The following is a 27656-nucleotide window of genomic DNA, read 5'->3' as shown; positions in this document are numbered from 1 at the left end:
AGGTAAGTGTTGCACTGCACACTCAGACCCCTCTTCAGGTCCCTGCGTTCCACCTTGCTGCCCCACCGCAGATACGTCGGTGGTCCTGCTGGTCCAGTTTGTGTGGTGTCTGGGCACCTGGCTACCTATACCATCTCGCTGGTTCATGGGGACCATCAGACTCGGCTATGCGATTCAGTTTGCCTGGTGTCCCCCCAAGGTCAGTGGCACCTGCTTCACATCAGTGAAGGCGGCTGATGCTCCTGTCTTGCGTGTGCAAATCGGAGTTCTATTGGCGAAAGATGTGATAGATCCGGTCCCTTTAGCCAATAAGGAGATGGGGTGTTACAGCCTACTTCGTTGTACCCAAGAAAGGTGTCTTGAACCGTGCCCTTCACTGGATACTGTTTAAGATGTTGAAGCAGGAACGCATCATAGGGAGCATCCGTTCCTGAGATTGGTTTGCAGTGATCGACCTAAAAGACTCGTTCTTTCATGTGTCGATCCTTCTGCAACACAGACCATTGTTGTGGTTCACATTAGAAGGATGAGCATATCAGTACAAGGTCCTGCTCTCTGGGCTGTCCCTGTCGCCCGTGTCTTCACAAAGGTTGCGGAGGCAGCCCTTGTTCCCCTCAGAGAACAGGGTATTCACATTTTCAACTACCTCGATGACTGGCTCATACTAGCCCAGTCTCAGGATCAGTTGTGTACACAAAGGGACTTGGTGCTTTTGCATCTCAGCCAGTTGGGCCTTCGGGTCAACTGGTAAAAGTGAAACTCTCCTTGGAGTCCTCATGCAAGGACGTGCTCAAAGGGCAAGACGGCAGTCCCACTGAAATATCACCATACTCTCCCCTCATGCAAGGACGTGCTCAGTCAGTGTTGAACTGCCTGAATATGTTCAAGGGCAAGACGGCAGTCCCACTGAAATATTTTCAGAGGCTCCTGGGGCATATGGCAGCTGCAGCAGCAGTCACGCTGCTGGGGCTACTTTATATGAGACTGCTTTAACACTGGCTCCATGGTCCTGAGGTGGCCATGGCTACGCGGCACTCACTGGGTCTGAGTCACACCGGCCTGCCACCAAACCTTCACCCCGTGGTCAGACCTTGCATTTCTCTGGGCAGGAGTGCCCCTAGAGCAAGTCTCAAGGCATGCTGTGGTTCACACATGTACTGGTCTGCACGGACAACACTGTGACCGTTGCGTACATCAACGAACAAAGTGGTCTACGCTCCCATTACAGGTCACAACTCACCTGTCACCTCCTCCTCTGGAGTCAGAAGCATCTGAGGTTGCTTCATGCCATTCACATTCCTGGTCTGTACAACCAGGCAGCCAACGAGCTGTCACGAGCTGTGCTCCTAGTAGAATGGAGACTCCATCCCCAGATGGTCCAGCTGATTTGGAGTCATTTCGGAGCCACTCAGGTAGATCTGTTTGCCTCTCCAGAAACCTCTCACTGCCAGATGTTCTATTCCCTGAAAGAGGGAACACTCAGCGTGGACACACTAACACACAGCTGGCTGAGGGACCTTCGCAAATATACGTTTCCCCCAGTGAGCCTTCTGGCACAGACACTGTGCAAGATCAAGGAGGACAAGGAGCAGGTTCTTGTGACAGCCCCTCCTTAGCAGATTCCTCTGAGGAAGGATCTACTGACTGTGGCACCCGCATCCAGACCTCTGGAAACTTCAGGTCTGGTCCCTGGATGGGACGCGAAGGTTCTAGGTGACATACCCCAAGAGGTAGTTGATACCATCACTTCGGCAAGAGCACCATATACGAGACATGCTTACGCCTTGAAGTGGAACATGTTCATCGAGTGGTGTTCTTCTCACCAAGAAGACCTCTGGAAATGTCCGATCAGAATCATGCTGTCCTTTCTGCAGTAGGGTTTGGAGCAAAGGCTGTCTCCATCCACACTTAAAGTCTACGTGGCTGCAATTGCTGCCAACCAACCCCAGGGAAGGAAAGTCGGTGGGGAAGCATTACCTGGTCATCAGGTTCCTTAGGGGGGCGAGAAGGTTAAATCCTCCACGGCCCCCCTCTATACTCTCTTGGGACCTGTCTCTAGTGCTCAAAGCTCTACAGCAGGGCCCATTTGAGCCTTTGCAGACAGTTGAGCTGAAGTTTCTCTCAATGAAAACTCTGCTCCTGCTTGCATTGGCCTCCATCAAGAGAGTAGGGGACCTACACACATTTTTGGTCAACGATTCGTGCCTAGAGTTTGGGCCGGCTGACTCCCAGGTAATTCTGAGGCCCGGCCCAGCTTTGTGCCCAAGGTTCCCACTACACCCTTCAGGGATCAGGTGGTGAGACTGCAAGCGCTGCCCCTGGAGGAGGCAGACTTAGCCCTAGCTTTGCTTTGTCCCGTCCGGGCATTGAGATGCTATGTAGACAAGACACAAAGCTTCAGGACCTCAGACCAGCTCTTTGTCTGTCGCGGATGCCGGCAAAAGGGGAATGCCGTCGCTAAGCAGAAGATGGCCCACTGGATAGTGGATGCCATCACCCTGGCTTATCAGGCACAGGGTGTGCCCTGTCCGCTCAGGTTGCGAGTTCACTCTACTAGAAGTGTTTCATCCTCCTGGGCGCTGGCTCATGGCACCTCACTGTCAGATATTTGTAGAGCTGTTGGCTGGGTGAATCCCAACACGTTCGCTAGATTCTATAGCATTTGTGTGGAGCCGGTATCCTCCTGTGTTCTCACCTCAAACCAGTAGAAGGAATGAGAGGCCCCAGCTTCGGGTTGTGTCCATATCGTAGACCCTGTCAAACTCCTCTGTAGCCCTCGGCAGCCAGACGTGGTGGAGCGTCCGGTGCCAGGCCCTCACTCAATGAATCTGTGAGAACCGGTAGAGGGCTGGATTCCATATGTAGAGATGTAAGTGGATCCCATATGTGTAAAATCCATGATATAGCCTCAGAGCCTGTGTTTCCCCGGCAGACTTCCTGCTTTTTTCCAAGAGGGTTACAATCACCTCTAATCTTCCATATGCACCTAAACGGTTGTTCATATGTGTAAGTGCTTCTGAAATCTCCTTTGGGAAGCATGAGGCTTACGCAGCGTTCCTGTCCCAAGTGGTATGGGTGTGGTTTCCCAGTGTTATCCAGTCTTACTGAGTGGGTAGTGCCATAGCAGCAATAGCTGGACTTCTTGTGGTAAGCCCTGGCCTACGCCAAAAAGAAGGGGTGCAGGAGGCTTCCATAGGACACTGGAAGGGGCAGTATCTGTGGCCCTTTTGTAGGTATCCCAATTCGTCAGTCATCCGACATGACATCGAGAGTGAGCAACTGAAAGGGAATGTCCAGTCACCACAGCTTCTGTACCACTGCTGAGTGGACGCGTCACTTGCTTGGCTCCCCAGCCAAAACCTGAATATGCACTGCACAGGCTGCCAACTTATACTCACGCTGTGATCAGCGACAGCTGGATGCAATAATCGCATGGCTCATTTAGTTTACACTTAAAGTAGATTGGTCTCTCGAAGCGAGATCCCAATTTGTCAGTCATCCGACATGACGTCTCTATTTTATGTTGTTATTTTGCTATAATCCAAATAGCTACATGTTTTTAGCCTGGATGTAGTTAAATTTTAGCTACAGTTTCAGAGTAGATTTTCCAACACTTCTAAGCACAAAGTAAACTCTAATGTGCTGCCTAGATGAAGAGTTTTGTGTGTGTGTTGGGGTTCTGGTGTGGGGAACGTTTAACGACACTGCTAAATGTCACTTGGTGCATTAGCATTTAGCCGTACTAGCTGCCTGTCAATCCCGTTTTATCTTTCCCCACCCTCTCTTTCTGTTCCCTTCTTCCCCCATACCAATTTCTTTTTGACCCCTTGATAAGCCAGAAAGAATGAGTGCTTTATCAGAGGCCAGCCACTCCAAGTGATGAGTAATTACTCATCTTTAGCCAAACACACAGCGCTCACTCTAATTACAGGCCACACCATCCACACGTCACTCACTGCGCCTATGATATTAAGAGTCTGCCTGCCATTTACAGCTCATAGGTCTAATCCGTCGCTTTGAGCATTATCTGTATTCGTACTCTGAGGGGTCTTTGTCTTGAACCACATTTTCATTAGTACAGGAGAGCTGTATTCACACTTAAAGTGTATTCAGTTCACAGCATAATAGTCACATCTAAAAACTAAACCTCATTAGATGTATAATAATTCTGAAAACTGTCAGTCTGCTTTCCTGAGGGAGTGATATTTTAAAATCTATTATCAACCGCCATTACTGAGTAAAACACATGGTATAAATTTAAGAGTAGCAGAGTTATGCAAATTACTGCTTTGTGCTATTTATCTTGCATTTGCTAACAAAAAATACTACCATGGCTTTCTGGACATGATACCATGAAGAAAAGAAAAGAAATGAAAAGAAAAAAGAAAAGAAAAGGAAAGAAAAGAAAAGAAAAAGAAAGAAAAGAAAAGAAAAGAAAAGAAAGAAAAGAAAAGGAAAGAAAAGAAAGTGTTAGTAAATTAATTACAAGCAACAATCTAATAAAGAAACTGTATGTAAGACATCAAATAAAATGTGAAATTTTGAAACTTTAAATGAAATTTATTTATTAATTAACTTTCAGTTTATTCATTTCGGATGCATTTTCCTGGATGGACGATAAAACTGTGAAAAATTCTTTGAGATGGGCTATTTTGATTTGGATTGTTATTAAACCACCTAGCAACCACATAAAACACCCTACTTACCTTATAGCAACATGTAAAAAGAAGAAAAAAAAAACTATTTATCAACCATAGCAACATAGCTAGTTTTTTATTCACATTTTCTTCAATCTGTTTACATTTTCCACTCATATGAATTTTGAATATTGCTATTTCCAAGGACTCCAGGGATAATTTGAAATAAAGTGTCTGTTGAGTTTGTGTATTAATAATTCTCTAGCCTCTAGTTTTGTTCATGAAGGACGATTGTTCCCTTTCAGACAGATTTGATTTCCATTGGCTATCATGGACAAAACACGCCTGCGTATGCGCACACACTTTTAAACACCATTGTGTTTACTTGGGATCAGGCAGCACTGTGTGTGTCAACAGTGGTTTGCGGGGAGTGAGTACAGTGCAATCTTGCAGTGGATTTTTCTTATGGCATCAGGCAGCGTATTGAGTGGCATGGCAGAGGGAGGTTAATTATGTATTTATGTGTGTGTTGAAGTGGCGTATGTAAAATTATTGCATTCCGTTAAGCTCTTTAAACAGATAACCACTGCGTCTATCTACCTTGGGGAGCTTATAAGAAGATCTGGAGCAGTTAGCATAACTTATCCTGCTGGGTTTGTGTTGCTATTTAGCAATTCAACAGCTTTTAATATAGCACCCCTCTATTTGTCTTTACTAATTAATATAATACATCTATATTAACCTAATCACTTAGAGCAGTGGTTCCCAATCCTGGTCCTGGAGAACCCCCAACACTGCACATTTTAGATGTCTCCCTATTCACACCTGATTCAGCTCATCAGGTCATAAGCGAAGACTCCAAGACCTCAAATGTGTACAGTATGTCAGATAAGAGAGACACCAAAAATGTGCAGTGTTGGGGGTTCTCCAGAACCAAGATTGGGAACCACTGACTTAGAGGAAGTGATGTAATAGAACACAGGCAGTATTACCCTTGAGGTTTCATAGATTTCATTTAGGCAGCAGTCAATGAAGACCACAAGATGAGAAGGCACACAGGTGATTGAAAAAAATAATAATTAAAAGCACCTAAAATTATAAATATATCATATAATTATATAAATAAATTATAATGTATAATATAAAAAAAAAATAATAATTTGATAATAATAACAATAATAACAATAAAAAAATGCACTGCAATAAAACACACCACAGATAACACAATAAACTGTAAAATTGCAAAAAATCAAAAATCAATCAATCAATCAATCAATCAATCAAATCAATAAATCAATCAAATGTTTGAGTGAGTATTAATTTAATTGTTTAACAGTTTAATTGTATATTTCTTAAAGCATTCAACAACAACAACAACAGTAATAATAATAATAATAATAATAATAATAATAATAATACAACTTAATAAATAATATAATAATAAAGTAAATAAATGCATGTTTAATTTTCTGTTGATAAAATTAAATTTAATAAATGGATATGTCTGACTCTGAATTCTGAGTGGATGAGTTTCAGGTTGGCACATTGCTTTTTTTTTGGTAGATATAAGACTATAGCAGAGTGTTTTTTTGTGTATAGGAGAGAGAGAGAGAGAGAGAGAGAGAGAGAGAGAGAGAGAGAGAGAGAAAGACAAGTCTTCCTGTTTAGTGACTACTTTTGAAGTTGTTAATTAAACCTTCAACCATCTGGTTGCTAGATGATCTACAAGGGAAAATCTCAGCAATGAGTAACATAAGTGGACCGACTGCATGAATAAATAAACAAACGGATGAATAAAAAAAATAAAGTGGATGGATACTCACTCTTAGTTCTTTTGTTTTTGTGAAGGAGAAACATGAAACCTCATTAGTACAATTTCCATGTTCTGTCTTACCTTGGAGATATTTATTCCTTGTGTGTGTGTGTGTGTGTGTGTGTGTGTGTGTACCTACAGTACTTAACCATATTTTGGGGACAAATTCGTACCCAAAAGTGAGCAAAATGGCAAAAAAATAGCATTTGGGATTTCCTCATTTGTAAAACTGGTATAAAAATAAAGCAAACAACCCTGCTGAAAAAAACAGCATATTTTGGTTAGGTATGTTTTGACACTGGTATGCTGGTTTATGCTGGTCCTTTTCCAGCACATAACCAGCATAAACCAGCAAAGGACCAGCATAAACCAGCAAAAGGACCAGCATAAACCAGCACATGACCAGCATAAACCAGCAAAGGACCAGCATAAACCAGCAAAGGACCAGCATAAACCAGCATACCAGTGTCAAAACATACCTAACCAGCATATGCTGGGTTTTTTTGGGATTTTTTTTCAGCAGGGAAAGTTTTTTTGAAATTGAAAAAATGCAGAAAGTTTTCTGTGAGGGATAGGGGTGGGTTTTTGTCAGACTCTGTTCCTTGTTTTGTGTGTGTTTTGCTCCCCATATGCCTTCCTTGCCCTTATTTGGTCCTTCCCATTCCTGTCATGATTATTGTGTATCATTAGTTCCAGGTGTCTCATCATCCCCTTGTCAAGTACTGTGTATTTATAGTGAGTCTTATCCTGAGTTTCTTTGTCTAGTATTAAATGTCCTACGGTTCCTGTACTAAGTGTGAGTCAATAAATCCTGTTTTCTATGTTCTCTGATTTCTCCTCGCTCCTTCGTTTCCTCGTTCCTACACAGTAGCAGCACTCCATGACAGAATACCAGACCAGAGACAGTAAGCAGTGCCCCTTCTCCTCGTGTTTGTTTTTTGGTTTTGAAAGTGCTTTGTTTTCTTTTTTTTCCCTGTGGCATGGAAACCGCCGCACCATTGTCAAGCCTGCTGACTGCTCCAAAGTCAAGCCCGCCGGCTGTATCATTGTCAAGCCTGCCGGCCACGGCTCACTCAAGCCCGTCGGCCGCTCCGAAGACAAGCCCACCAGCCGCACCATTTTCATGCCCACCAGCCATTCCAGAGTCAGGCCCGCTGGCTGCTACAAAATCAAGCCCACCAGCCAGGGCTCTCTCAAGCCCACTGGCCACCATTGACCCTAGCCCACCAGCCATTGCAACGACAAGCCCACCAGCTTCCCAGTTCACCCTTAATCAGAAGAGGAGGAAGAGGAGAAATGGGTGGCTCAGGGCCCTCTTCCTTGCCTGAGAGCATGTTCAAGTGTTCGCTTCAGTGTCGGCTCGAGCCCCAGAGCTTGCTCCAGTGTTGGCTTCAGTCCCAGAGCTCACTCCAGTGTCAACTTTAGCCCCCAAATCTAGCCCAGTGAGGGCTCCAGTCCCCAAGTTTAGCCCGGTGAGGACTTCTGTCCCCAAGTTTAGCCCAGTGAGGACTATTGTTCCCAAGTTTAGCCCACGGAGGGCTCCTGTTCCTGAGTTTAGCCCAGTGAGGGCTCCTGTTCCCAAGTTTAGCCCACGGGGGCTCACGGGAGAGGGTGGGGGAGTTTATTGTCTGATATTAAACATCCGTTGGTTCCTGTACTCTGTGTGTGTCAATAAAACATGTTTTCTATGTTCTCTGATGTCTCCTCGCTCCTTCGCCTCCTCGTTTCACAGTAGCAGCACTCCATGACAGGTTTAGGTTAAAAATTGTATAACTATCTGAGGTGTTATTTAACAGGATATAATATTGTTAATTAAATATATTTATTTACATTATACATTGGGTGCCATTTTGTGTAGTATGTGTTATTTATAGCCACACATATTAGATTTTTAATATACTGTAGGTAGTCTTTTTTGCTTCTGTATTAATTGTATTTTTATTTACTCCACTTTTATTGCAATTCAGTGCAGGCAGAGTGAATAAATAAGATTTAACCCACATGAATATTCATGAGCACAGTTCCACTCACGCATTTTTCATTTTATTTAATACCCGCACAGTGTGTTTATGAAGTATAATCAGGACAGGGATTATGAAAACCTTCAGAAAGATCATATTAATGCTGACACAGAAATCCCTGGAAAACGCAAAAGCTGAAGAAAAGAATGTTGAGTGCCGATGAGAGACTGCTGTGTGATTGTGTCATCCTTTTGTCTTTTATTTTCTATGCGATGAGATTAATTTTAGCTTCGATGGTTTTATGAGGTGCCAAACATTATTCTAAAATAAATGTGAAGAACAATGAATATCTTATTAAAAATTTGTGCTTGCTGGTGATGTGGTCTGTGAAATACCCTTTGTATGTCTGCAATAATTCCTTGTCATCTTTTAATATCCTCTTGTTACATTATCTAAATAAAATAATTGAGTAAGATATGACCAGTAATTGACCCGATTTGTCAGCCAGGCCTTTTATTTACTTTTACTTATTTTATTTTTTATTTAACTTATTTTGGACTTCATTTTAAACTTTTAGTAGTCAAGGCAACATTTATAATTTTTGTTTAAAGTTTTTTTTTTTTTTATCTAATATTTATAATTTATTTTATTTCAGTTTTCTTTTAAGTAAATGATGTGAGAAAAATGATGCAATATTGATGCGATAAGCCCTGGTAGGACAATCTGATGGATAGGATGAAATGTCAGGACGCCTGGTTGCATCTGTTGCTGGAGCGCCTGAAGGGTCTGCTGTCATTATACCGTACTAGAGCAGCCTCTAGAGGCGGAAGCACCCACGCTTCGTGCTGTTTGTTTTGACACATGAAACTGCATGCTGCACAAAGCAGGACACTTCAGATGACAATTTAAAACATCAGTACACTATCGTATGCCTTTTAATGTCATTTTAATGTAATTAATTTGTTGGCTAGATGCTGCATTAGTGGAGAAAGGACAGCAGTATGTTTACCCTCAAGGCTGAGAGGAGGCTAACATTAGTAAAAAACAATAAAACAAAAATAACAAAAATAAAATTACTAAAAATCACAATATCACAAGAGTTACCATAAATTTAGCTGGTCACTTTTATGCATGCATTAGCCAGCAGATCACAATAAAACAGATTTTGTTCTTTTGATTTTAAATAATCATCAGTAGTTAAAATAGAAAAAAATAGAACTCTACCTAAGGGCAGGGCGAGCATGCCACTGCTTTGCTTAATACTGCATGTTTCATAATAATTTCTACTAATTCATTGATTTAAGATCTCAGAGATGCTGCTGTAATGAACACGGCAGCTGGTGACTACTTCATAATTTTTTGTTCCTTGCCATTTTGCTTTATTAGACATTTGATCTATTGCGTGTTCACTCTTGCGTCATATTTCCTTACGCATTTACGCATCCTTAAGCCTCTGTTATACTTTCCGCATCCGAGAGTCCGCGGCTGCATCCAAAAACTGAAAAATGCTGCCTTCGGAGGACGCATTCCAAGGTAGGAAGGCATCAAGGCACGTTCGAATTCAATGTTAGCTTCAGTTCCTGTCTCCTGAGATGCCTTCATCTGGCTGATTTTTGAAGATGTATCCTTCGCTGCCTTTGATATCCCACAATCCTGTACGTTCAATTCTGTGACAGTTAAGCAAAAAAATAAAGATGGCGTCTGAAAGTTGCGGTCAGTGGTCAGTTTGTGTGTAAATGTATGTTTTTGATCAACGTTTTCCACTTTTGATGTCATTTCTAGCAAGAAATTAATACTGCAGTAATGAAATATTCACTGAAATCACCAATAAATTCACTGTTATCACCAAAACTTTCTATATTTTGCTGTAGATCATTAAACCATTACTCTGCCTCAGAAGTCTGTCCAAAATCAGTTTCATGAGGTGCCTTCGTGTAAAAACATTGCCTGATACGGCAGTAAGGCAGCAAGTCAGCTGCCTAAGTTTTCGGATGCAGCCCGCTAGTGTCCGCTATGGTGCGCGTGACGTAAAAATCTTCATCAGAGAGTGTGCACAGAGGACATGCGCGGTAATGACCGCGTGCCTCCCAGTTTTTTATGACCGTACTGGGTTTCTTCCGACAAGTGCGCGCAGTCAGTAGGCTTCAAAAGCACAATTGCACATGTGCAGGCAGTGTGAAGAAGCCCATTGCTACTCGTACCTGTGCAATCCGTCAATAAAAGAATATAAAGACAGCCAGATGTCAATTGTGGGCAATTGTTTGTTCACATGTTTGTTGCAGAGCGGACTGCTGTCCGTGTACACATCCAGATTGCTCATTCTAAAGATCACACATACACATTGCAAATTCAGAGATCTTATCTACAAAAAAAATGCTTATTGAACACATTTATGCACATGAGCACTCTTCAAAAACAATGCTTATTGAGGACACTTTAAAATATATTAAAATGGATATATATTTTGATGGAATGGAAGATATAGATTGCACTGCATGTTAGCTTGCTTATTTTAGCCCAAGAGCATGATTTAGAACATGTCTTATTAACACTAAGTTTTTTGTTTAAATAAAAATATTATTGTCAATTTTAAGGTTATTGTTACCACAGGTCAGGAGCTGTAGTTCCATCTACATAAATTTGCGGTGCTGTTTGCAATTGTTTGTTTGAACAGCAGAACTTGTGACCATAGTTGACTATCAGTGCGTTTATCTGTTTTTTTCTTTTTTTTTCTTTTTTTCTCAAGAAAAAAACAGGAAAGTAACCTTAGTGTTACTAGTGTTTTTTTTTTTTTTTTTTTTTTTTTCAACCAGAAGCATCCAGCTATATGAGACAGAGCAACTTCTGTGTTCACTTGAGCAATATATGGAGCTAAAGAGATCTGAAGACCTGTTTGTGTGCTCTGATTTAGTGTGCCTGTGACAAAATTGTTAAAAAGACTTCACTAACATGAAGCAGAATTCCTTTTGATGGTCACTGTTGTTGTAGTTGTTTTGCTACTGTTGCTACAATTAAGTTCTACATTTTTCATCATCTTTTTTTTTTTTTTTTAATTTATGTTAGCTTCTTTCCAGTTTCCCCTTTTTTTCTTTTCAATCAAGCCTCTTCACAATCTCCGTGTCTGCATCCATCCACAAATCCATCCATTCCACCCTATTTCTTCCTGTAGCTCTCTATTTTTCAGTGGTTTTTCAGCTATTATTTTCCGTGTGACACCTTGATTTCCATTCCTTTATTGACCCTCCACCCGTCAGTGTACTCCTACACACTGAACAAACACACACACACACACACACACACACACACACTAAAGCACCATTTTAAGCACTTCCCACAGGTCTCACAAATTTCATATGAGATCACAATGGTGGTGTACAACACCAGCGGGTCTCCTGTGCATGAAGTGCAAAGAGAGTGTGACTTCAATATCCTCCTGAAATAACATCACACATTTAATTTGTTCAAGGACTTAGGCAAGTTGAATTCATATGAGAGTGCTTTCACTTTGCTTATCAGTTTCTGTGTCAACTCAAATGTACTGTATACGTGTGTTGAATGTGTTGGTTTTGACCTATAACCTCACAATTCTTGTGGATAAGTGCCCATATTAGTCTGTATGTCCTGTATCTTGCTCACAGGTGGCACCTGCTTTTCCCGGCCTCTGGATGGCAGCCATGTTAGATTGGGGTACCATTTTTAATTAGCAGCTTCTCTCGATTTTTCTCACTCCATCCTTATCAGCGGTCACTCTAACATCACTCTCCTTCTTCTTCTTCTTCTTTTTTCATTTTTATCTTCCTCACTCCTTTGAATCAGTGTCTTTTAACTCTCTTCTTCCATTAATGGGTGCTCTTTTTCTTATGGGTGCTTTTGGTCTTTCAGACTGTAATTAAATAAATTCACTTAATATTTTCACATTCGTAATAGTTTGTCAATTGAAACAGTGTCCATCAGTGTACAGTTTATACAACATTGTTCAAAAGCTTGTGTTCAGTGAGATTTTTTTTTATTTTATTTTTTTTAAATAAATCTCTTATGCTCACCAAGGTTGGATTTATTTGATCATAAATACAGGAAAAAAAAAAATATTATGAGATAGTATTGCAATTTAAAATAACTGTTTTCTGTTTTAATATATTTGAAAATGTAATTTATTCCTGCTATGACAAACTAACATTTCAGCAGCCATTACTCCAGTCTTTTTTGGGCGATATGAAAGTATTTGTCACTTATGATCAATTTTAGGGATGCATCGATCCGATACTCAGTATCAGTATTGGCTCCGATACTGGCATTTTCTGCGGGATCGGGTATCGATCAGACGAGACCGAGCGATATCCGATATTGTGTGTATACTGTTCTGTGTTATTGTTGAGCCCCACGAAAGTCACAAAAACTCAATAGGCTCAACAAAAGGCTCAATAAACTAATGAACGGATTTAATACACTAGATATCAATATCTGTTCCATTTGTATTAACTTTTCTATGCAGACTCAGAGGGCTGCGCAGCCTGTGCACTGTGACTCCGTGTTGTTTCAAGCACATCATTCTGTGCACAGGATGCACATAAGTGCTTTCTGCCGCTCTGTATTGGAGCCTTTAGTATTATAATACTTTTCTGTGCAATGAAAGATTGTTAATAGTCTTTCTTGTTCTGTCCTATTTATCATATGTTGCTGCCTTCATTACTGTGCTATACATTTAAAAGAAATGTCTTTTAATTTTATAGTATATATTTATATATAAATGTATTTACTTGTGGGGATAAATGTGGGAAAGTCGTGGCCTAATGGTTAGGGACTCCTAACCCTAAGGTTGTGGATTCGAGTCTCGGGCCGGCAATACCACGACTGAGGTGCCCTTGAGCAAGGCACCAAACCCCCAACTGCTCCCCGGGCACCGCAGCATAAATGGCTGCTCACTGCTCCGGGTGTGTGTGTGTGTGTTCACTGCAGTGTGTGTGCACTTTGGATGGGTTAAATGCAGAGCACGAATTCTGAGTATGGGTCACCATACTTGGCTGTATGTCACGTCACTTTTTTCACTTCGTTTTTTTTTCATGAATGTATTTTACAACAATACAAAGAGCAATGTGTAACATTTTACCAGATTTAGACATTCACTTTTATTTGTAAATAAAAATCTAGTTTCACTAGATTTTATAAAATTATTGTGCATTTTTCTAGAGTATCTTTTGCTGTTGAATTATCCACTAACCTAGTTTATAATAGTATTTTTGTCATAGATTAATGATTAATATTTTTCTAAATTTGTTATTTGTTCATTAAAATGAAGTTGTCTATATGTAGTAGATTGTGTTTAACACACAAAAGAGTGACGATCAAGTCAACACAGAGAAGTATAGAAATTCTACATTGAATTAAAAAAAAAAACTGCGCTGGTATCAGATTAGATTGGTATCAACAGATACTCAGAATTATCGGTATCGGATCGGTTCTGTAAAAAAAATGGTATCGTTGCATCCCTAATCGATTTAATGCCTCCTTGCTAAAAAATAAATAAATAAATAAATAATAATAATAAAATAATAACAAAATCAAAACCAACATTAATAATTGTTGTACCAGTAAACAATAAAAAACTAAAATCTCTCTCTATAAACATAAAATGGTAAACTCCTTTGTCTTGCTAAGTCTTAGCATTTTGTTTTCCAAATGCACAAAATTACATAACATTTTCTAGCTTTTTGCATTATTTGACATTGCATTGATCAGAAATGAACACTAAAAGTATTCTGTTCCCAGGTGAATTCTGTTAGTTTTGTAGTATTATTCACATTGATAGTAATATTGACCCAGAAAGGATGTTTTCTGTCATATATTTCTGCCTTCATACTGTAAGACAGTTGTGTGTATGGCAGCTGTTGAAAGGGCCAATCTTTTCCATTTACGGTTCTGTCAGCTGTTTGTTTGCCACAAATCCACAACCTAAGATATTTATACAGAAAACAGAACCAAAGGGGTGCTGTTCTTCTGAAATCGATTCCCTCTCTCTTCTTAAAAGCCTCTTAAAAACAAGTCATTCCCTTTGGTAAAGTCGCCTGCTACAGAGTTTGTTGTTTGCTATGTACTGTATCATAGGGGATCAGGCTCGAAATAGAACGTTGACAGTCACACACTTGCACTGTTGAACACTTAAACACACACAAACTTACAAGTGTTTCTACACAATGGGCACTTGTGAGAAGGTAGATCAGACATGATCATCTTAAAGCACAATTCAGTGCAAAGCATGATGTGACATCAACAGGGCAATCCCAGTATCCACATCTATCTATCTGTCTATCTGTCTGTCTGTCTGTCTGTCTGTCTGTCTGTCTATCCATCTATCTAAAGGTTTCCGACTGCATCAGCACATTCTGATTCTAGCAAAATATCAGTACTAGATCTTAGTGCTGCATTTGGCACTGTCGATCATAACATACTTCTAGAGAGACTGGAAAACTGGGTCAGGCTTTTTGAGATGTTACTCAAATGGTTCAGGTCATACTTAGAAGGGAGAAGTTGTTATGTGAGTATATGAGACCATAAGTCTTAATGGATGTCCATGACATGCGGAGTCCCGAAAGGCTCAATTCTTGCACCGCTCTTGTTTAGCCTGTATATGCTCCCACTTAGTCAAATAATGAGAAAGAACCAAATTGCCTATCACAGCTATGCTGATGATACCCAGATTTACCTAGCCTTATCGCCAAATAACTACAGCCCCATCAACTCCCTCTGCCAATGCATTGATGAGACTAACAGTTGGATGTGCCAGAACTTTCTTCAGTTAAACAAAGAGAAAACTAAAGTCATTGTTCTATCTATCTGTCTGTCTGTCTGTCTGTCTGTGTGTGTGTGTGTGTGTGTGTGTGTGTGTGTGTGTGTGTGTGTGTGTGTGTGTGTGTGTGTGTGTGTATATAATTTTAATATTATTTGTAGCGAGATGCTAATGCTAACATGCCATCACTTGACGCTTGCAACTAGGATTTTGTCTTTGGTATTAAGATGCAATTTTATGATAGTATTTTGTCCTAATATTGGCTTACTGTCTTACTACATAATAAAAAGTGTGTAATTTCCCTCTGGTGAAGTACATTCTTCTGGTGTGCAATAAAATGATATGAATAAGGATTTATTCTGTTCTCAAATCATGGTGGGAAGTCCCTACTTATGAGTTCGGAAGTCATAATTACAATTTGATGTCTGCGTTAAGTGATTTTGGTAGGAATAAAATGTATGTGTTCAGCAATTTCACATTTCTTTTGTATTTTCCCCCCACTTGCTGACAAAGACAGGTAGTTTTTTTTATTTTTTTATTTTTTTAAGACTAATGCAAAAAATAATGAGAAAATGATGTACATTAGGTCTGTAATTTATGCTTTTTTTTTTTTTTTTCATTCTTGTGAATGATGGGAAATGTCCCATTATGCTGCACAAGCCTGTTGCCTGATAAACTGTCTGAATGAGAAGTATTTTCTGCCTAGCTTAAGTGTTATTCTTCATCAACAATACACAAAACACATGCAAACTAAATTGTATAGTCTACAATCACAATGAAAACATATGCCATCCATCTCTAATGGCTTCCTGATAATGGATGGATTGATTGATTGATTGATTGATTGATTGATTGATTGATTTTAAAGTATTTTGTTGTAAAAATTGAGTGTATTTTTTGTTAAAATATTTATTGTTCAGTTATTATTATAATTATTATTTCAGAAATTAAAGCTTTATTTAAGATCTGTATTCAAATAATTTTATATATTAATCACTTTTGATTTAATATTTTTGAAAACATTAAAAAAAAAAAAAAACCATCAACTAGACCAACATTGTGGCAATGTTTAGGGGTGCTTCAAAGAGAATGAACTTAAGAAAGAGATTTGTCTCTCGCTTGAAGTTCTCGATCAGAGAACTATAAAAACAGTTTTTCGCAATCACAGAGCATACAAATCCACAAACTTGATTGCATGTAGCACGTGTGCAAAGTGCTTTTGAGGAGAGTTTTGTGGTTAGTGTGTAAATGAGGGTGACACTAGGATATTCAAATGGACAAGTTGTAGGTATGAGGCACCATTATCTACGATTAGCTTCCCACTATGAGAGCCCTCTACTTTCAAACAATTACTGCTCCAAAAATCACAGGACCTGGCTCAAACCTCTGCTACCTTCTCATTTGGTGTTAAAGAGAAAAAAAGAAAAAAAAAAAAAATATATATATATATATATAAATATATATATATATATTTCACTCTTTGTTATATTGCTGCCATTTCCTAAAATCATCTAAGTTCATTTTTTTTCCTCATTAATGTACACACAGCACCCCATATTGACAGAGAGACACAGAATTGTTGACATTTTTGCAGATTTATTAAAAAAGAAAAACTGAAATATCAGATGGTCCTAAATATTTAGACCCTTTGCTGTGACACTAATATATTTAACTCAGGTGCTGTCCATTTCTTTCTGATCATCCTTGAGATGTTCTACACTTTCATTTGAGTCCAGCTGTGTTTGATTATACTGATTGGACTTGATTAGGAAAGCCACACACCTGTCTATAATAAGACCTTACAGCTCACAGTGCATGTCAGAGCAAATGAGAATCATGAGGTCAAAGGAACTGACTGAAGAGCTCAGAGACAGAATTGTGGCAAGGCACAGATCTGGCCAAGGTTACAAAACAATTTCTGCTGCACTTAAGGTTCCTAAGAGCACAGTGGCCTCCATAATCCTTAAATGGAAGACGTTTGGGATGACCAGAACCCTTAAGCGGTATGTATGGAGAAAACCAGGCACTGCTCATCACCTGTCCAATACAGTCCCAACAGTGAAGCATGGTGGTGGCAGCATCATGCTGTGGGGGTGTTTTTTCAGCTGCAGGGACAGGACGACTGGTTTGCCAATCGAGGGAAAGATGCAATGCGGCCAAGTACAGGGATATCCTGGACGAAAACCTTCTCCAGAGTGCTCAGGACCTCAGACTGGGCCGAAGGTTCACCTTCCAACAAGACAATGACCCTAAGCACACAGCTAAAATAAAGGAGTGGCTTCACAACAACTCCGTGACTGTTCTTGAATGGCCCAGCCAGAGCCCTGACTTAAACCCAAATTGAGCATCTCTGGAGAGACCTGAAAATGGCTGTCCACCAATGTTTACCATCCAACCTGACAGAACTGGAGAGTATCTGCAAGGAGGAATGACATAGGATCCCCAAATCCTGGTGTGAAAAACTTGCTGCATCTTTCCCAAAAAGACTCATGGCTGTATTAGATCAAAAGGGTGCTTCTACTAAATACTGAGCAAAGGGTCTGAACACTTAGGACCATGTGATATTTAAGTTTTTCTTTTTTAATAAACATGCAAAAATGTCAATATGGGGTGCTGTGTGTACATTAATGAGGAAAAAATTAACTTAAATGATTTTAGCAAATGGCTGCAATATAACAAAGAGTGAAAAATTTAAGGGGGTCTGAATACTTTCTGTACCCACTATATATTTATTTATTTTATTTTTTTCAGGGAAAAAATCAGGGACTAAAGCTGCGATATGGTGGACTCTATATTATGTTCAGTGAGAGCTGTAATTGCTGATGATGTGGTTTGCCCAATTGGCTTTCCCAAGACTGAAGGCTTTTAAATATGTTGCCCATAAACACGGTTTCTGTCATAGGACCTGTAACTAGGCCTATTGGACCTCTGGCTGCTTAATGGCTAATATAGCTGTCAATCGGTAGGCCCTGTGTAGGTGGGGTCAAACCCAAGAGGACACAAATGAAAATGGGCGTTTGAAGTACAGTCATGTATGCCAGCTGCCACTGTTGTAATTCATTCATGTTCATATATTTCTCAGTTTTGCCATTTGGTTTTAATTGAATATGTTGGAATGTTATTGGATGTATGTTTATGCAAGGTAAACAGTCTCTGTAATTTTAATGAAGGCAATGACATTTAAAAAAGAGCTGTGTATTAGCTGAAGCTACAGTATGAGAGAGGAAAACTAATAACCAGATGTGTTTTGATGTTGATGCAGATTAGTGTGATGTTTGAAATATGCATCTATATTTTATTGGTTTATCATGTTGTGAGGTTGGAAACGCACGTTTCTTCAAAAAGAAGTTGACGATTTAAATATAGATGTGAAAACTGCTGAGAGAAAGTGGAAGAAAGGAAAGACAGTAAAAGGGAGTGATGACTGGTTTGCACAAATAACCAAAAATCAAATCAAATCACCAAAAACACACACACACACACACACACACACATATATATATATATAGATATATACATTAGAAACTATTTACAAAAAATACTACAATTTTAAATTAAAAATACAAATAAAATAATCAATTCAAAATATTAATTAAAATATAATAATACTACAATAACACTGCTAGAAAAATGCATTTACATATACTTTTTGAACTTGTAATAGAAAATGTAAACACAGTAGATGTAAAGCATATCATAATACATGATAACACTTGTCTATGAAAAAAAAATACAGTGGTCCTTGAAGTTGTCCATATAACTTGTGCACTATATTTTCCGAGTATTCTGAAACCATACAATAGCCCTTTTTAAGGATCAAATATTCATTATTCTCCGAAAATCTTGCTTAACAGACTTGGTCACCATTCACTTTCATTGTTTCAAAAGAGCAGCTTGAAACTTCTCTAAATAACTCCTTTTCTGTACCATAAATAAATAAATTAAATAAATAAATAAATGAAAGACATGTGAAAATAATAATTTATTATTATTATTATTATTATTATTATTATTATTATTATTATTAAGTGAACAATGCATTATTACTAATGTGTTATCCCAGGCAATATTAAAAAAGAATTTGAATATTGTGTCTTAGAAGCAGCCCTCTTCCTAATTCTGTTTATGTCTCTTTCAGGCTGCCATTCCTGATGACTCCAGTTCACCTTTTTCAACTGTGGCGGAAGTCAGACCGCAATGTTCTGTAGCCCTATCAGTGTCCCCGATTCCGTGCCAGCACTCCCATGAGGGCCCTGAGCCAGCATCGATCGCACGGGTCAAAGGTCACCCGTGTGGGACTTGTTAGCTGGAGGCTTCGTGCACCTAAAAGGTGATGTTAAACACAATATCGATCCAACATCCCTCCCTAATAGAGAGAGAAAAATGAAAGAAAGAAAGAATGATAATGCCAAAAACAAAAACGAGAAATAGAAAAAGAAAAAGAAATCGAAATAAAGAAAAAGAATAAAACTAAAAGAAAGAGAAGATAGAATGAAAACTAGAGAATGAATTTAGCGACAAGAGAAGAATATAGAATATAGATTACAGGGAAAAATAATGATAAATAGCATAAAATTGACATTTCAGTATTACGTAACAAATTTCTTTCAAGATTTCTCTCATTAGTAAGCATGGAGTGGGTAATGGAAAACCCATAGTGAAGCTGGATTACTGAATGCTTTGAAGATTTGGAAGCTTTTGAAATTATTTTCATTGATGGAAAAAATAAAACTACTACTGTATGTTCTAGGGCTGTCAAATGTGTGTGATTAATCACATCCAAAATAAAAGTTTGTTTTATATATAATATAGGTTTGTGTGCTGTGTATATTTATATGTATACCTAAATACACACACATAGATGTATATATTTTAGAAATATTTATATTTATATATAATATACATAAATCATATATAAATATTAATACATACATATAAACATTTCTTATATGAGTGTGTGTATGTATAAATATACACAGCACACACACATCACGATTAATCGGTTTGACAGCCCTACTATGTTCATTTTAATTTTAAAAGCTGAAGTGTGTAAATTCTGTGCAACTTGCATTTCCAATGTCTGTCACTGGTCGATCATCAGATAGACCTTCCCTGTCCTGCAAAGTTTGCAGTGAAGGCATGTCAAGTGATCCATCAGAAAATATGAAAATAAGATAACATGCATTTCATTAGTGAAGTGTTTAATTCACTGAAATATCTGAAAATAACTATTATTAAACCATATAATTAATTTTAACTATTATGAATTAGTGTGACGTGACATTCAGCCAAGTATGGTGACCCATACTCAGAATTAGTGCTCTGCATTTAACCCATCCGAAGTGCACACACACAGAGCAGTGAACACACACACACACTGTGAACACACACCCGGAGCAGTGGGCAGCCATTTTTATGCTGCGGCGCCCGGGGAGCAGTTGGGGGTTCGATGCCCCTTGCTCAAGGGCACCTAAGTCGTGGTATTGAAGGTGGAGAGAGAACTGTACATGCACTCCCCCCCCACCCACAATTCCTGCCGGCCCGGGACTCGAACTCACAACCCTTCGATTGGGAGTCCGACTCTCTAACCATTAGGCCACGACTCCCCCTATTAGAATTAGTATTATATAGTTATAATAATATTACATGAGTAGTAGTAGTAGTAGTCGTAGTAGTATTGTTGTTGTTGTGATATAAAATTTAAGGGATATTGTACTTCCATATAGTACCATAATGTTCAGGGCCAGGGTGGGCTGGCAGATATCCTGGGTGGGCATTTTTCCTGTTGTGGGACAGGTATAAATATATCTATATTTATACTGTAGATATTGCTAACTACATTAACTATAGTCTTTTATATGTACACTGAAAAAAAAAAAAAAAAAAAAAAAAAAAAAAAAAAACCTTTGGCAGCCTAGAATGTCAAGCACTTTCACAACAAAATAAACTTTTTTTTTTTCTTTATTGAATAATGATGATAATAATAATAGTAATAATAAACTCTTTGTTCTCTTTCTCGGTATCATTGTTTTTTATTTATACCAAACAAGGCCATAATCATATTGAGAACATTACATTATTGTTTTGAGGAAAATATTAAGACCAGACCACTATGGTAATGGTAAAGGAACTAAATAAATAATACTATTTTTTTGAATAATATTTTTCGCTATTCTAAAATATGCACTCATTCAATTTTTGGTGTATTCCTAATATCTTTAAAGCGCAAGACAAAAAAATGCCATTGTCATCACAATAATTATCAATTACATGAATCATGTAAATACGGAAGTTCTAAGCGGCCATGCATTATAATTTTTTTTCTTTTTGTTTTCTCGTTATAACGACTTAATTTTCTCGTTATCTCGACATAACGAAGTTCGTTTTCTCGTTATAACGACTTAATTTTCTCGTTATCTCGACATAACGAAGTTCTTTTTCTCCTTATAACGACTTAATTTTCTCGTTATCTCGACATAACGAAGTTCGTTTTCTCGTTATAACGACTTAATTTTCTCTAAGAATTTACAAAACTGCGCCAGCAGGTGGCACTATAGACCTGAATATAACTGATGGGGTGTTGTATACTATCCACTTTACTGTGCGCGGACCTTCCTCGTGATCGCTATAAACGTGCAGTCTTGTTTATTACTGACATTTAATTAATTCATAAATGTTAAATGCTTGAATTAATATGAATATTTTGTGTATTAAGTTCCTGCTAGATGCATGAGTTTCACAAACGCATTCTGTTTCATCAATAACTGCTTATCAAAACCAAGGTTGACATCACTGTATTCTGTTTGCACCAATATATATTATATTTGTGCTTCTTTTAGGCTCATGATTAATTTAAATTTAAAAATTTTAAAAAAATTTTTAAAGTTAATAAGCGGAGATGTTCTGTTTATCTACAGTAGGACGGGATTTAACGATGTGGCTGATGTGCTTCTTTTTCCTTATTACTAATCTTTATTGTTAACCATATTGATGAGAAATGTGATGTATATGTAAAATCCATAGGCTAATTTAAATTCAGTTTTTGTTCTGTAATGTTGTAATGGTTTTTTAAACACACACACATACATTACACGTACACATGAACGCTCTTTTCAAACAGAAGCTTGTAACACACATGATATCTGCCACATAATGACTACTACAAATTACAAATTATATATAATTTTATTTCATATAAAGGGAAAAATTAAAAGTGAGTTTAATCCAAGCAGCTCTAATGGCGCGGTGTTGCCATTTAAACATGTTAATTACAAAAACAAAACGTTCGTTGTACTGTCTCTGGGAAAAAAATCAACAGTGATTGATCAGCCTTTATTTTTACAGTATTGTAGACGTTATTATTTACCTAGGCGAAGCAAAATTTGCTGAAATAGGCTACAGTAAGAGCGCCTGCATGGCTGTCCATCAGATGCCTGTCAAAGTTGAGTTCGTTACTATAGCAACAGTAAAACTTTCATGTCCTTATAACGAGAAAACAAACTTTCGTTATGTCGAGATAACGAGAAAATTAAGTCGTTATAACGAGAAAACGAACTTCGTTATGTCGAGATAACGAGAAAATTAAGTCGTTATAACGAGAAAACGAACTTCTTTATGTCGAGATAACGAGAAAATTAAGTCGTTATAACGAGAAAACAAAAAGGAAAAAAATTATAATGGATGGCCGCTTAGAACTTCCGTATGTAAATAACAGGCCAACTTTCAATTTCAAATGGTGGAATTTGACAAAAAAAGAAAAAAAAAAAAGTTGAATAGTTTGCATTACTGGATAATACAGTCGAGCCGACTGTTGCAATTATAGTAATTCTTACATTCAACATTAACAGCAAGTCAAAAGGGGTAAGCTTTCAACTGTATAATAGCCTATGCATTTTAGACACTTACTATATATATGCTTGTGCCCCGTCCCTGCAATGAACGCACGTTAATGAATGATATATTTTTTTTAGAACATTAGAACTGCACAGGTAATTTCAGTGGTAGGCTATGATACATATTTGTGTATTAAATTCCTCATAACTCGCAAACTCCCCGTGACAGCGCGCAAATACAGTATTTCTGCCCGTTTTCGCTGTCTTCAGAACAGTCTGAAGCCTCCGCCTGAATTCAGCACGCCTTATATTCAGCTAATAAAAGAGATATGCTGCAATTTTCTGGAATTATTTTATGATTGTTTGGGGAGTCTCAATCTATAGCTTAAACTTCTCAAAATACAGTCGGCTTCAGATTAGTTTTAGCCCATGCCTGGAGCCGGCCCTGATAATGATGGTATCAGATTAACATTGAATTCTAAATTGTTAATGTGGTGCACTATACATGTTACAGTACCAATGATTATTCATATTTCAGACAGGACATAATTTGCAAGCATATTCGTCTGACAGCTCAAAGGTGACAGACATGCACTTATAAAGCTTCTCAGTGTTACATGCTGCAGTTCCACCTTTGACACATAGAGGATGCTAATGCTACAGTCATTGTGATATTGTCAAGTTGTTGCATATGGCTAATTACAACTTACAAAGCCGTGTGTGTGTGTGTGTGTGTGTGTGTGTGTGTGTGTGTGTGTGTGGAAGTTTTCACGCATAGGATCTGCCTGACTAAATTCTGTCACGTGACTGGCTAAAAAGAAAGCACAATGAAGTCTATTGTTTTGAGGTGTCGACTGTTTGGAGCTTAATTATATGGCAAAGAGCCGAACACAGAGCATGTGGCATTAAGATGATAATACAATATTTCACGAGTTCGCACTAACATATAATAGGATTGAGCAATTTAGTAAGCATATTTGGTGTGCTGTCTGAGGGAGGACTCCGAGCTCGGGAGAGAGCCCGCACCCTGAGAACGCCCCTATTCCTAAAAATGGGATGAAGAATAGAATACGAGTAAGGAGCTGGGGTTGAGGAGGGATGCTGGAAAACTGTCATGGGACAGTGTTGTGCTAGTTAAAACAAATGAGCTAGAGACTGTCAAAACAGTTGTGTCCTCTCTCCTCGACACGAGTCCCACTCCATTTGCAGCTCTCCTCTTGTTCTCACGTCTCCACATTTCTCTCCTCTACTTTTTTTTTCTCTTTTCTTCTCTCATGTAATTTCTCCTATCCACAAAGTCTTCTCATTTTCTCTCGTCATATTCTCCTCTTAATTTCTCATCTCTTCTCTCCTTTCCCATTTTATTATTCTTATTCGCTCAGTTAAGCTTATTTTATCAACACTTTCACTTTCTTTAGTTATTGTTTCTTCTCTTCTCATCTCTTCAAGTTTCTCTTCTGCTCTTATGCAAGTTTCCTGTCTTCATTCCTCTCATGTTATCTGTCTTTTCATTTTCTCCTCCCATTCTCTCATCACCACATCTCTTTTCTCCTCATTTGTTTTTTTTTCTCATCTCACATCTTCTCCTGTTCTTCTCCTCTCTTTTCATCTTCCTTCATCTATACTCTCATTTTCTCCTTTCTTCTCTCTTCTCCACATCTCTCTTATTTTTTTCTGCTCTTTTATCTTCTCCGGATTTCTCCTCACTTATCTCTCCTCTAATCTTATCTTTCCACATATTGCTCCTCCTGTTATCACTCCTTTTATCCCATATCTCCCTTTCATTTCTCACTTCTCCTCAACTGTCCTCAAATTTTTTATTCTCCTCTACACATGTATCTGCTCCCCATCCTTCCCTCTCCTCGCTGTTGTTTTTTAATCTATATTCGTGTCTCATATTATCTATCCTGTCAATTTCTCCTCTCATCTTCTCCACACACATCTCCTCTCTTTTTCCTATTCTCCTGTTTTCTCCTCTTCTCCTTTTCTCTTCTCATGCATTCATCATGCACCATATCTGTGTACATCTCTGTAGTCCTCAAGTCTTCTCTGATCTCCACCGTTATTATTTCTTGACACCACCCTCATCCCCCCCCCCCCCCCCCCCCCCCCCCTCCCCCTCTCCTTGTAGAAGCAGTGCAGCAACACACCTCCTCTCCTCTCCTCGTCTGCTTGCAGTGATTTCGTCCCACTCTGTTCCGCCTTCAGCTGCTTTAAAAGTCTCTCACTCCGTAACAGCAGTCCAGAAAAGTTCTAATGCAGTGCTTTCAAAAACAATTAATTTTTTTCCTTTTTTTTTTTTTTGTGTGTGTGTACATAATTGCTTGTGTGTGTGTGTGTGTGTGTGTGTGTGTGTGTGTGTGTGTGTGTGTGTGTGTGTGTGTGTGTGTGTGTGCATAAGTGGGAGGGATCGAGATCCTCAGGAAGAATGTTCTTATTTGCAGTGTAATCTCGCACACAGCAGTTGCCTCCGGTTCCACAGGTGAGCGTGTTATAAAAGAACAGTGTCCCACTGCGGAATGTCTGGTTTTGGAACTGCTCTGGTCATGTGCCATCATAGTTCAAAATGAGTTTGTGTGCACTAAGTACTGTGAAATATGCCTTTGTTTCCCCGAAACGTTTGCATTTTTCATGGATAGGTCAGAAATATGTTTTAAGTCTTTACAGAAAAATCCCTTTTTTGTGTGTCCGCTTCAGGCAAGCATTTTTGTTTTCGTGTTTTTCAGCGTGTGTGTGTTTATCGGAGTCTGCTTCAGCCCTGGGTCCCCAATGGGACATTTTTTCCTAGTTACAAATGGTTATTGAGATAAGATTACTCACCTGTAATGTGAGTTTAATTAAAGCCCTGGCTGTATCCTGAGGGCCGGCGGAGATTCTTTACTCAGTGGAGAGAGAGAGAAACAAACTCCACCCCCAGGGATTCTAAATGTCACTCAACCATCTAAGACAATACACTTCTGCATCTTTCATTTATGCCTATCATTCCATCTCATCAAGCCTTATTTAATTCCTCTTTTATGTCTTAAAGGAATGGTCCTGCCAAAAATGAAAATTGGCACCATTAACTCACCATCATGTTGTGATTTTTTTTCAGAAGCAGTTGCTATTACACAATGAAAGAATATAGTAACCAGAGATGATATATATGTATATATATGTATGTATGTATATTCTTCTTGCAATAGCTGTCAAATTTAATTTACCTTTTCAAAACAACAAGCTAAAACAGAATGAAAAATAAAGAACAAAAAAAATCAAGAATTTCCTTATATTTACTTATATATACTTCATTCAAATATACTTAAATGCAACATTCTATTGTTCTCATTGTATTTTTTAACTTTTTGTATTTAACTTAAAAGTGAGTTCAACAGTTTTTGCAGTGTCATCAGAATGAATATTGAGAATCAAATATCGGTATTGACTGCTGAAATATTGGTATTATGAAAATACTGTTGTGATGCGCATTGACCAAAGCATGATTTAGAGAATGGTTTGCCCAGAATCTCTTTATGTCTTTCTGTCTCTCTCTGCCGCATCTGCTCCCACTCATCTGTCCTTTGCCACTGATTCCTAATGAAATACAGTGCTGAAATATGAACTCAGCACCCAACATGAGTGCACTGAAAGACATTGATTTTTAAAGAATGTGTGTGTGTTTAAGCAGTATCTTAGCTCTTAACACACAATCACACCCCCCCTACTGACACTGACAAACTGGCTTTGACACACAACATTCCAAGCAATGAGAGAATGAGAAAAAAGTCTCAGCTTTAAAAGGCACTGATGGAAGGTGAAGGATTTGCTGCTTGTTAAAGAGGCATTTAAAGAAAATAGTTACAGTCTGCATACAGGATATAAAGAAACAGGATCAGACGGAAGGATAGAGCGAGTGAGAGAAAGGTTGTTAATATGATGAATGCCATGTCCAGGCTACTGGGATGAGGAAGAGACACGCTAGTCTGTGGCATTTGGTTCACTCTCTCTCCTTGTGCTGCCTATTTCCTTAGTTATTGTCGTTGACTGACCTTAGAGAATTTTTCCAGGTTATTTACAACGTTGTCTATGGACTTAATCTGTGGCAGCTGTGTTTACCACACACAATTATTCTAAATAAACCCTATAAAAAAAAAAATAAAAAAAAATATTTATATATATATATACATACATATATATATATATATATATATATATATATATATATATATATATATATATATATATATATATATATATATATATATATAATTATTACGATACAAAGTTTAAATTGCCTGTTATGTTGGAGGAAAAACAACAACAACAACAGACCTTTATTACAGGTCCTTCTCAAAAAATTAGCATATTGTGAAAAAGTTATATATATATATCATAAATTATATATATTGTGAAATATATAACATTATAATCAAAACAATATAAAACCAAACTGAATACAGAGTACATTTACAAGAACTTGGCACATGTATTTTTATTCCCCCCAATATAACACACTGTTTTAAAAATATAACATTATAAAAATATTTTTTTCATTCCCCCCAATAAAAACACACTGTTTTTAATAAAAAAAAGTCAACATTATAATTACAGTATGCACTCAATACTTGGTCAAATCCTTTTGCAGAAAGA

This window comes from Cyprinus carpio, chromosome A4 (genome assembly GCF_018340385.1).
Source record: "Cyprinus carpio isolate SPL01 chromosome A4, ASM1834038v1, whole genome shotgun sequence".
In the NCBI taxonomy this organism is placed as follows: Eukaryota; Metazoa; Chordata; class Actinopteri; order Cypriniformes; family Cyprinidae; genus Cyprinus; species Cyprinus carpio.
Note: the sequence above shows the minus strand (reverse complement) of the source record.